The sequence below is a fragment of the Mus caroli genome, chromosome 14, assembly GCF_900094665.2.
Source record: "Mus caroli chromosome 14, CAROLI_EIJ_v1.1, whole genome shotgun sequence".
In the NCBI taxonomy this organism is placed as follows: Eukaryota; Metazoa; Chordata; class Mammalia; order Rodentia; family Muridae; genus Mus; species Mus caroli.
The window spans coordinates 102,214,222-102,225,735 of NC_034583.1; positions in this window are offsets into that span (position 1 = coordinate 102,214,222).

Below are 11,514 nucleotides of genomic sequence, written 5' to 3' on the forward strand. Positions count from 1 at the left end.
AGGAAGGAAGGAAGGAAGGAAGGAAGAAAGAAAGAAAGAAAGAAAGAAAGAAAGAAAGAAAGAAAGAAAGAAAGAAAGAAAGAAAGAAAACATAGCTTCAGCAAGCAGTAGTACCCAACTCAACACGTTGGTACATAATCAAATGTCCTTGGTTGGCAGCAATATTGATAATATGAGAGGTGATAAAATACATATGAAGGAAATTCTGATTTAATCATTGGCACCTAACATCTTTCCATATGCTAGCAGAAAATCTAATTCCTTTAATGCCCAGGATGCTCACTAAATTAGTATCATGAGTCAGATCCTTGTCTTTGCCTGGCTCACCTCTGAATGTTCATATTAGGTGTTTGAAACAATGACCCAGCAAGACATATCTAATTTTTTGATAATCAACGAATTGTAGTTTGGAACAGGATGGTGGACAAACTGTTGTCAGAACTAGGTTACCATTAGAGGAGAACATTGAGACCTTAGGTGATGTACCCAGACCAGGGTCTTGTGTTGACTCAGCTTCATCACCTATATTAACAAACAGAAATAATGAGCTATTGTGCTCCCATGTTCCTCAGAGACAAACAAGAAGGAATCACAACCTGAGCTTCTTTTTTCCTGGTGGTTGAGGGAAACAGTCTGTAGCAGAAAAAGTGAAAGGAAAACTGCCATTATCAATGCCAAGAATGCAAAGGCATTTTTGGAAGAGTGATCCAAGCTTGTCTTTGTGAAAGCATGCACCTTTCCCAGGAAAGGCTTGGTCACCTCCGCTGACCAGCAAGCATCTCCATATTAACTAGTGCCCCTTTTCAAAAGTCCTCTCCAAACAAGTTTAAAAACTGCACAGATATTTTGTTCAAGTCATAATTTTTAGAAGAAACATTTGCAATGTGACCATTTAGTAAAACAACAATAGTAAGTTTCTTTAGTGGTGTTTTGTTTATTATGAACTAGATTTTAAAAAAAATGTCACAAATATTTCATGTACTATTACATTTTATTGTAATTGTTATAACTTTAATATACAATGAAACTTAAATTAAAAGGTTTTGCTTATGATTTCAAAACACCAAATCAAAGTTAAGACACAGCTAACTATATTTCCCTTTGGTGAATATCAAAATGTCAATATGACAATTTCCAGGCAGTAGTGGTGCACACCTTTAATCCCAGGACTTGGGAGTCAAAGGCAGGTGGATTTCTGAGTTCAAGGCCAGCCTTGTCTACAGAGTGAGCTCCAGGACATCCAGGGCCATACAGAGAAACCCTGTCTCGAAATTGATAACATGTCTTTTTAAAATTTATTTATTTTTATTTACAGGAGTACACTGTTGCTGTCTTCAGACACACACAAGAAGAGGGCATCAGATCCCATTACAGATGGTTGTGAGCCACCATGTGGTTGCTGGGAATTGAACTCAGGACCTCTGGAAGAGCACTCAGTGCTCTTAGCCACTGAGCCATCTCTCCAGTCCCAATTAACATGTCTTATGTTTACATTTTATAAACTGGAAAGCCCAAGATTGTTCCTTCCAAATATAACTGTTCATTAAACCATCTAACGTTAAAATTGTGTTTCACCTCTCTTCATACAAATGCTAAAAATAAAATCCATAGGCTGTGCATTCTAAATAGGCACCCCGATATTCATATAGAAAAGAAGTTCTCTTCAACAATGTCTTACTTGTTGCCATATACAAATAAGTCAAGCTAATCAATCATTAGTATAATGAGAATAAAGAATACACTTGAAAGTAATATTTGAGGGACAATGGGATGGCTCTGTGGACAAAGATGTTGATTCCTATCACCAATGAACTGTCTTCCTAGGCATCTACTTAGTAGAAAGAGAGAAACAATACAAGCAAGTTGTCTTCTGACCTCCACATTTGCACTATGGCTTGTGAGCACACACACACAATTTAATAATTGAAAATGTTCTAATAAACATCAGGCGATTGATATGAAGTACATCTATATGGAAATACTTAATAATTAAGTAAAATAAGTTAATTTTATACTTGTGCAAAAGAAAAACCATATTAAATATTTTCTACCATGTTACCCCTTTTCTATTTTGATTTTTCCAAATCAACTAAGCTGATAGTTTTCTTTTTTCACCTTGTAAAAGAAAGAGGCAGGTGATATACACTACAGGGTTGGAGGCACCCTGCAAGGATGGATAATGCTTTTCTTAAAACATAGGTTAATAAACAAAAACACAAGTACCACATCTGGGATGCCTCTTCATGAGCTCTCAGAGAAGGAGGGGTTAAGAAGAAGATGCTAGAGAAGAAGGTATATTCTTTTGTGTTTGGGTGAAATGTTCTGTAGGTCTGCTTGGTCTATCTAGTTCATAACTTCTGTTAGTTTTATTATTCCACTGTTTTAGTTTCTGTTTCAATAACATGTCCATTGGTGAGAGTAGGGTGTTGATGTCCCCTATTATTAATGTGTGTGGTTTAATGTGTGATTTATGCCTTAGTAAAGCTGTTTTTACAAATGTGGGTGCCCTTGGGTTTGGGGTATAGATGTCCATAGTTGAGATGTCATCTTGGTAGATTTTTCCTTTTATGAATATGAAGTGTCCTTTGCCTTCTCTTTTAGTTGAAAATCTATTTTATTAGATACTAGAGTTGCTACTCTGGTTTTGGGGGTTATTTTCTTGGAAAAACTTTTTGCAGCTCTTTACTCTAATGTAGTATCTATCTATACTATAACAAACAAAATGTGTTTCTTGTATGCAGCAGAATGATGGCTCCTGTCTACCCATACACCCTATTTCCCTGATCTTTTTATTGGTAAATTGAGTCCATTGATGTTGAAAGATATTAAGACCAATAATTCTTAGTTCTTGTTAGCTTGATGTTGGTGGTGTTAGTGTGTGTGTGTGTGTGTGTGTGTGTGTGTGTGTGTGTTTATTTCTTTACTTTTGGTTTAACTGTGAGATGATTAATTTCTTGTGTTTAGGATATCCAAGCTACACTCTACAGACACAAGAAACCTAATGAAAAAGCAAGGCTCAAGCAAGGATGCTTGAATCTCACTTAAAAGGGAGAATAAAACAACCATAGGAGGAAGATAGATGGAGAGAACTGGGTAGAAAGGAGGATGGAGAGGTGAAAGGGACGTTTCCTACCCTCTCAGAGGAGAATGGGCAGGGGATTGGGGAGGAACTACGTGAACAACACTGGGAGTGGGGAAGCTATTTAGATGTAAAATGAATGAATACATTAATTCCTGGAAAAATTTTAAAGAAGACACACACAAAGTAAAAACAAAACCAAGTCATTGCTAACCACTGTGCAGTAAATAGAGCCCATTGAAATGTCATTAACTCTATATAATGGCATTGACAATAAAAGATATATAGAATATCTTTTAAAAAAAAAGAGAAAAAAAGACAAGAAAAGGAAGTACTGGAGGCTCTTAAAACACTCCAATTCTTGCATTTTTCTCAAGGCATTTTGGTAAATATGGAATGGCTGTGAATACAGAAATGTCTGGCTGCTTGAGGGGTGGGAATAAGGGAGTACTGAGTTCTTTAACACACACGTGTGAAATTATAACACTACAGGGAACAGAATTTGAGGGAACAGAAAATTTGTAAGCATTCATGTCAAAGGAAGGAGCTGTATTATACTATTGGGAGGACACAGCCAATGAAGCCAGACTCTGACAGAAGCTTCTTCTGAAATGGATCTGCGAGCTGCCATGAGTCATGGTTCGGGGAGGAGCTACTTGTCCTGCTTCTTCCTGTTGTACTGCTGACTACTGACTGATTCTGAGGAGAGGAGGAGCTGGTTCAAGGTTGACCACTGGTGCATCTATCATGCTGTACTGGTGGAAAGAGCTTTGTAAGAGTGGTGGTGGACTCACAAGGTTCTATGAAAGTGACAGTAACAAAAACATACTATGTTCAAATATGAAAGTAGAACAGGTTCAATGAAAGTCAAAGGATGAGTAATTAAAGTATTTTCTCATGAAGGAGCTATGTAATCTACACGTATAGAGATTGGAAGTGGCACAATGTTTTAACGTTATCAGCAGACTTCATTACTCTGCTTGATTTCTACAAATTTATGGGTATAAAATAAAAAATCATGTTCCGATAAACTCCCACCTGAGTTAAGGAATAAATCACAAAAAAAAATGTTTATCTCGACTTGAATATTGGGTTTATTACAATAATAACTAACAGTATTCCCAAGCCTTGAAACACAGAGATACATATCCAGAAATATCATAAATCGAGTTAGACTAATATGTGTTCAGGAATGAAAGAATTCTCTAAAGATGCTAAGGCTATGCTAACTGAAAATTAATAGCACCTGTGTATACCTTGTTTCCACTGACATGTCTTTAAATTTGGTGAGAAATCTTTTGAGATTACAAAGGAAAAACAATTGATTTCCTTGGAACACTGCTCTGATTTTATTTCATGTCCCATTGTGTTAGATGATGTGGTGCAATAATGAGCTCCCTATTAGATTTACGGGTAAACTTAATTGCAGTGTTTCAAATATATGTGAATTATTTATCTATAAACATTTTCAAGCTGAAAATGAATTAGTGTTTGCATATTTTATTTTGATCAATGTTAAGTTTAGCAAAAAAAAGTATTTAAGGTTAATTATTTAGTGTTTTTTTAAATTTAATTCTAAATATTGAAAAAAAAAAACTTGTTGCTACCTTTTCTCACAGATAGATGTTTTACTATAGTTCAAAGAATATATGGGTGATTTGTGTTTGCCACTTTCTTTGTGGAATAACCTCATTTGTTGATATTTTATCAAAAGACTCACTTACTCTTCATGATTTCTACAGTTTTATGACAAATAAAATAAAAATCATGTTCCAATAAACTCCCACCTGTTTTTTGGGTTTAACATGTGTCTGACTTCTGATGAAGATCACATTAACTCTGAGAAGTATAAGAAATAAAACCTTTTTGTGCTACAGATTTTTAAATTGATATCCATTCAACAGCAAATAAAAATTTTAACTCTACCTTCAAATCACTTTTAAAGAATGAGGATACAAGACATCTCTTTTTAATGATGTCATCTCTTCCATCTAAAACAAGTGAGTTAAATATGAACTTTCTTTTGTTCTGAATTCATGATCATGTTCTGTCTCTCTGTCTTTGTCTCTTTCTGAGGAGAGACTATGTGTGTGTGTGTGTGTGTGTGTGCACCTGTGTGTGTGTGTCTGGGTCTGTGTGTGTGTGTGTATGTGTGTGTTAATCAGTATGTCTGGATAGATCCTCAAACATTACTGGCTATTGCCATTGCTCCTGGTTAATGTTTAAAATACAATGGCAATACCCTACTTGAGGCAAAAGACACGTGTACTTGAGTTCTAGAACATGGAGAAACCAAAATGTTATTGACCTGCAAGCTTTATCCCTTCAGGCTAGTTTTCACACTGCTGACAGATGCTGTCTATTAATGCTACCAGAAGAAAAATTAATCATAATGCCTACTGATCTTGGTCCCCGAGGAACCATTAATATAGAATGGTTGGACTGACAATGCATTCAAGGCATGGGTGAACCAAATGCTTCATCATTTCCTAAGGCTTGATCTAAGAGGGACGCTAACATCTACCATCATTATCACAGCCACAACCAATAGTTCAATCGGTCATAATTCCTAGGAGAGGCCCTACTGCATTATTTTTCTAAGTCAACTAACTATTAAATCAATGTCTAATGACCAATGCTATATCTGTAGATTGTGCATCTTTCAGCCCTCACAGATAAGCTTCATTTTGTAGTAGACTATGTATACCAGAGATCACTATAATTAATCAATTTCCAAAGAATAATATACTTCAAAATACCCAGTTCTTAATGAGGTCTCTGTATCAAAATACTTTCCATGACACTTGAGGATTATTTTAGAATAGAGGAATGAGATTTCTTAAGACCCATAGGTAGTGGATAACTACACGAAAACTGCTGTTTTCCCAGAAAAGGACAGTTGCACATATAGCTCCCGACTTTGTGACTGACATCATGCACAAGATCTGTCAAGACAGAAGATTGTGCTAAATACGAGTTAGAAGCAAATTTCCATATCATAAAGAACAACTGTTTATGTAAATATGATAGCCATAGTCACAGATTGCTGGCATTGTTAGGTTGTCTCAAACCTGTGGCTTTCTCAAAACTGAGCTTAGTATGTACTGTACTTCACTAAAAATTCCAGCCTTCTACCCCAGTTCAATCTTATGTTCTCTGAGAAATTTGTATGTCCAAAACCTTTCCTTTTATGTATGAGTTGTTTTAAGTACAACATCGTTTCTTACAATATTACTGACTTATGATTTGTTTAATGAAGGATATAAACAGTGCAGTCAGGGGAGAGATGTCTAAGGCATGTGAACGTAGAAAGGGAGGACTCAGCAAGATCAAACTACATGCCCTTCATTACTGCAATCACATGTGAAGAAACTGAAGTCCAGCTTTGACTTTTTGAAATTCAAGAAAATATATACAGTAGCTGTATATTTTCAAGCCATCTGAAATCGTTGCTTGGATTTCTTTTCAGTTAACATTATTTAATACTTCTTTCCTTTATCTTCCTTATTATATACTTGTCCTCTTAAATTTAAAAAAAATTCCCTGTAGATAAAAACCTTACATTTTGACAGTAAAAATTTTATTTAGAATACATGATCAGGCATGGCAAAAAAGACTTAAGAGATCTTAGGCAAACATGTAGAAGTGATTTATCAGTACCATAAAATTAATTTTTTATACATATTCTCTAAGAATATTATATAATAAACAATGTATTTTGATTAAATTCAATCGTTTTCCCTATTACAGTTTCTTATATATCCTTCATAACAAAATGTGAAGTCCGTTTAAATGATTACTATCATTGCTTTGATTCTACTATAAACATTTTAAAAAGTAACAGTTTTCCTCTAGTTTCTTAGCATTTTAAACTTAGCTGAAAATGTTTGTTTTATATAAATATCCTTTTTGGACAATTTGATTATACGCGGTGAAATATTAGCATGGTGTTATATTTTGATATACCACATAGCTCTTGGTTCTTAATGGAGGAGTGAAGCCAGCTTTGAACAAGCGACCTATCATCATTCATTTGTTTATGGGATTGCATTTCACATGCTTTCATTATGCAACAAATTTATTGACTGAAAAGAATAATAGGTCTCTGTCGGCCTTTACATTTGCATATACAATTAGCTAGATGTGTAACTCTGAAACTGAGGCTTTATGAGTTCATCTCAAGCATTTGAAGAGTACTGCCAACAGCTCTAATATTCGAAAGCTACAATTGAGAAAGCACGCATTTTGCTTTGTAGTGGACACCTCATCTAGCCTAACAAAATAACAGATGCAAAGCTATGAATTTTAAATGTGACTCTTCTACAGAGTCACATTCTCTGGGGCTTTTATCATTCATTGCTGAATAATAAATTTATAAAGAAATGCACATGCATTTAAAGTATACTGTGTCCCTCACAGTGTGGTCAACAGATAAAATTCAACAACAATGTTTCTAAAAATGCTTATATAACACCTTTGAGTTTTAATAAAATATTTCATTTTGATAGAAATATTTAATTTTCTAAAACCATTACTTACACATGATAATCTATGCCTGATTCTCTTTGTCTGTTTGCTCTATAGGAAGAAATACAGCCACCATTTGCAGTGATCTTCACAGGAATCATGAATAATACTTTTTAATTTGTACATTTATAACAAAACAAAATTTTGATAACAGCATTTTTAAAGTATTCAATCTCCATTTAAAATGTTTTAAAATGAAATTTGAAATGATTAAAATTATACAAAGATTTATGTTTTATTATAATCCACTGCACACATATATTTTACTGTATATAAATTCAAACTAATTTGACCATTATTCTTATTAAATTATATAATCATGCAGAGTAAAGTAGAGAAGGAAATTATAATACCATCATTTTTCTGTTATAGGAACCCCATTTTTGTGTATAATTATTTATTACTTTATATTACATGCACATACATTTTATAGTACTGGAGATACAGATGTTGTGAGTCACCACGTGGAAGCTAGGAACAAAACCAATGTTCCTTGCATAAGCAGGAAGTGATCTTAAGTGTTTAGCTATCATTCTAGATAGTATATATTGTAAGTCTTAATTATAAAAAGTCAAATATTTTGAGCTATTTTATTAAATGTAACAATAAAATAAATAACACATTTGGAAAATAAACTAAGCTATAACACTAAAGAGCCTAGGCAAATGACCCACATATTTGTACTAGGTGACTTTTTTGTTTTTAATGTGCAAACGTAAGTTCTCTACAGCATAATGAGTTGTAAAATATCTATTGCTTTGAATATCTGTTGGTAAAAACAAGTAAAGTTGCTTATTGCATAGTACAAAATATGCTTAATAAATATTTTAATTTTATGCAATGAATAAAGGTGTAGTGTGGTAAAGGGATTTTCTGTTCTATAAATGTTAGGCCTGTTATATTTTCTTTATTTCAAAATGATATTTCTTCCCTGGTTTGATTAATTCTTATAAAATGATTAATTTTATACTCACACAAATGTTATCAAAGGAAGGTTAACATCCTGAAATACACAGTGATTATAATATTTTGGGTACCTTTAAGACTCAAACCAACAAGATTCAAACTGAAACTAAAAATACTTTTGAAATCCTATACACATGTTAAGACTAATATTAAATCTAGCAGAAATGTGATGGCTACTGATGTAAAAAGGCTAATCAGATGAAAGAAGTAAAGAAACTGAACTTGGAAAAATAAGTCCAAACTCACTGTAAACAAACAGCAACAACAAAAAAAATTAGCTTGAATCAAAGAGAGAAGGCAGCACTACCAAGAAAATCAGAGCCTAAAAACAATGACTTAATGAAATTTACAAGCAAATGGATGTGAATCTATCATCTGGAATGTGGTAACCTAGTCACAAAAGAACACACATGGTATGTTCTCTCTGATAAGTGGATATTAGGCAAAAAGCTCAGAATACCTACTCACAAACCATAGGATGCTCAAGAAGGAAGACCAAAGTGTGGATGCTTCATCCCTACTTAGCAGTGGGAACAAAATAATCAAGGGAGGTAGAGGGTGAGAGGCACTTGAGAGGAAGATAGGAGGTGGAGGGGATGAAAAAGGAGACAGGATCTGGTATGGGAGGAGACAGGGCAAAAGTACAGAGGGTCAGGAAATTGAACAAAGATGTGTAACGATTTGGGGATGGGGAACTGGTGGTAGTTACAAGAAAGTCCAGGAAGTCAGGAAAGCAAGAAGCTGAACACCCCAAAGAGGATGACAGTGTAAACATGCAACAAAGGGGAGAGAGAATCTGTAGAAACCATATCTAGAGTTTAGGCCTGGCCACTGATTGAGGAATGGAGCCACCCACTAATCTCCAAAATTATAACCCAGAATTGCTCCTGTCTAAAGGAAATACAGGGACAAAGAGTAGAACAGACTGAAGGAAAGGCCATCCAGAGACTGCCCCACCTGGGGATCCATTCTACATGCAGACACCAAACCCAGACACTATTGCAGATGCCAAAAAGAGCTTGCTAACAGAAGCCCAATATAGCTGTCTCTTGAGAGGCTCTGCCAGATCCTTACCAATACATATGGGATGCTCGCAGCCAACCATCAAACTGAGCACAGGGACCCCAATGGAGGAGTTATGGGAAGGACTGAAGGAGCTGAAGGGGCCTTATCTGGCATCAGTAGGAGGGGGCCCCTTGTTCCTGTGGAGTCTTGATGCCCTAGCATAGGGGAATTCTACGGTGGTGAGGCAGAAGTGTATGGGTGGCTGGGGGAGCACACTCAAATAAGCAGGGGGAGGGGGATGGGACGGGAGGTTTTATGAGCTAATAACCTAGCAAATTTCTGCCTATGGTGCTATGTTCTACAGTACTATAAATATTGGAATTAGGTAAAGTATCCCGAACTTTTGTCCCCACCGGCAAGAACACACTCAGGACAACCGGAACCTTCTGCTACAAAAGCTTTATTGCTTCTTCAAGAGGGAAGACCCCACCCCAGAAAATGGAGTCGCTTATATAGCTCTCAGCCATGGCCTTTCAGCGCCTGATGTGGCATGTCAGCTCCTGATTCGTTGCTCGCCCATCACCCCACTACTACATAAATTTTGGTTATATGCAGTCATTGACTCCTTTCTGAAATACCTGTCATAAGAGTATGCACACTAAATTCCAACAAGTTTAAAAGAGTGTGCTCCTTTTCAAATCTACCCTGCTGCAGTGAAAGTGATTAGTATTTTCCTGCTTTGTTGTCCGCTAATTTCTATGAGTCCTAAAGCATTTGAAAATAATCTCCACTGTTATGAACTACATATTATATCACAAGATATAATCACAAGAAAGGACTGTCAGTATTTTATGTTCTGCCAAAACAAAAGTTAATAAGTTTTGGCTACCAACTCTGCTATATTTGTATATTATTAGGACAATTTTACTTTTTATGGTTTTTTTTTAACATACACACTATAAGCCAGAAAGTCTTTCTAAAACCACAAAGATCTGCATTTCATATAATGAAACACCAGATATTTCTGTCCAAATATTAGTATATTTTCTACTGTTAGAATAGACTTGATTTTTTTTTTGGTAAATTTTATCAGTATCTTATATGATTGGGATTTTCAAAAGGTATATTTGTAATAATTTAGTACTATTATAATTATTACATTTCAATTCCTTAAATAATCAGGAACATATAAATTGGATTTCAAATACAGAAAATTTAAAATAAAAACCTTAGAAATGATTTTGTGAGGCAGGAGCCACAGAGCCGCTGAGGCAGCATCCTTTTGGGGCCGAAGACATCCAGCACGTTCCCAGCTGGAGGACAGTGATCCGCCCTGCACGAGAGCCCTCTGCCTCAGGAGCAGGGAGCGCCATCTTGGTTCCAGGACTCCCCTGAACTTAGGAACATAGTCTGCACAGGTGAGAGTGTGCACCACAGAGGCAGACAGCTTCTGGGCCAGGCAGGAGCCACAGAGCTGCTGAGGCAGCACCCATTTGGGGCCACAGACATCCGGCACCCACCCAGCCTGAGGACAGTGGTCCACCCTGCACGGGAGCCCTCTGCCTCAGGAGTAGGGAGTGCCATCTTGGTTCTGGGACTCCACCGAACTTAGGAACTTAGTCTGCACAGGTGAGAGTGTGCACCACAGAAGCTGACAGCTTCTGTGACCTACCAAAGCAATACTGCATCTGGGAAAGATCCTGTTTTGGGCCTTCTTCTTCAGCCAGGAGGAGGTCCAAACACCAGATATCTGTGCACCTTCCCTGTAAGAAAAGAGCTTGCCAACAGAGAGTGCTATAACCACTAAAACTCAGAGAAGAGAGCCTGTCTCCCAGGTCTGCTGATAGACGTTAATCAGAATCACCAGAAGAACAATCTCTAAACAGAAACAACTATAACAACTAACTCCAGAGATTACCAGATGGTGAAAGGTAAAT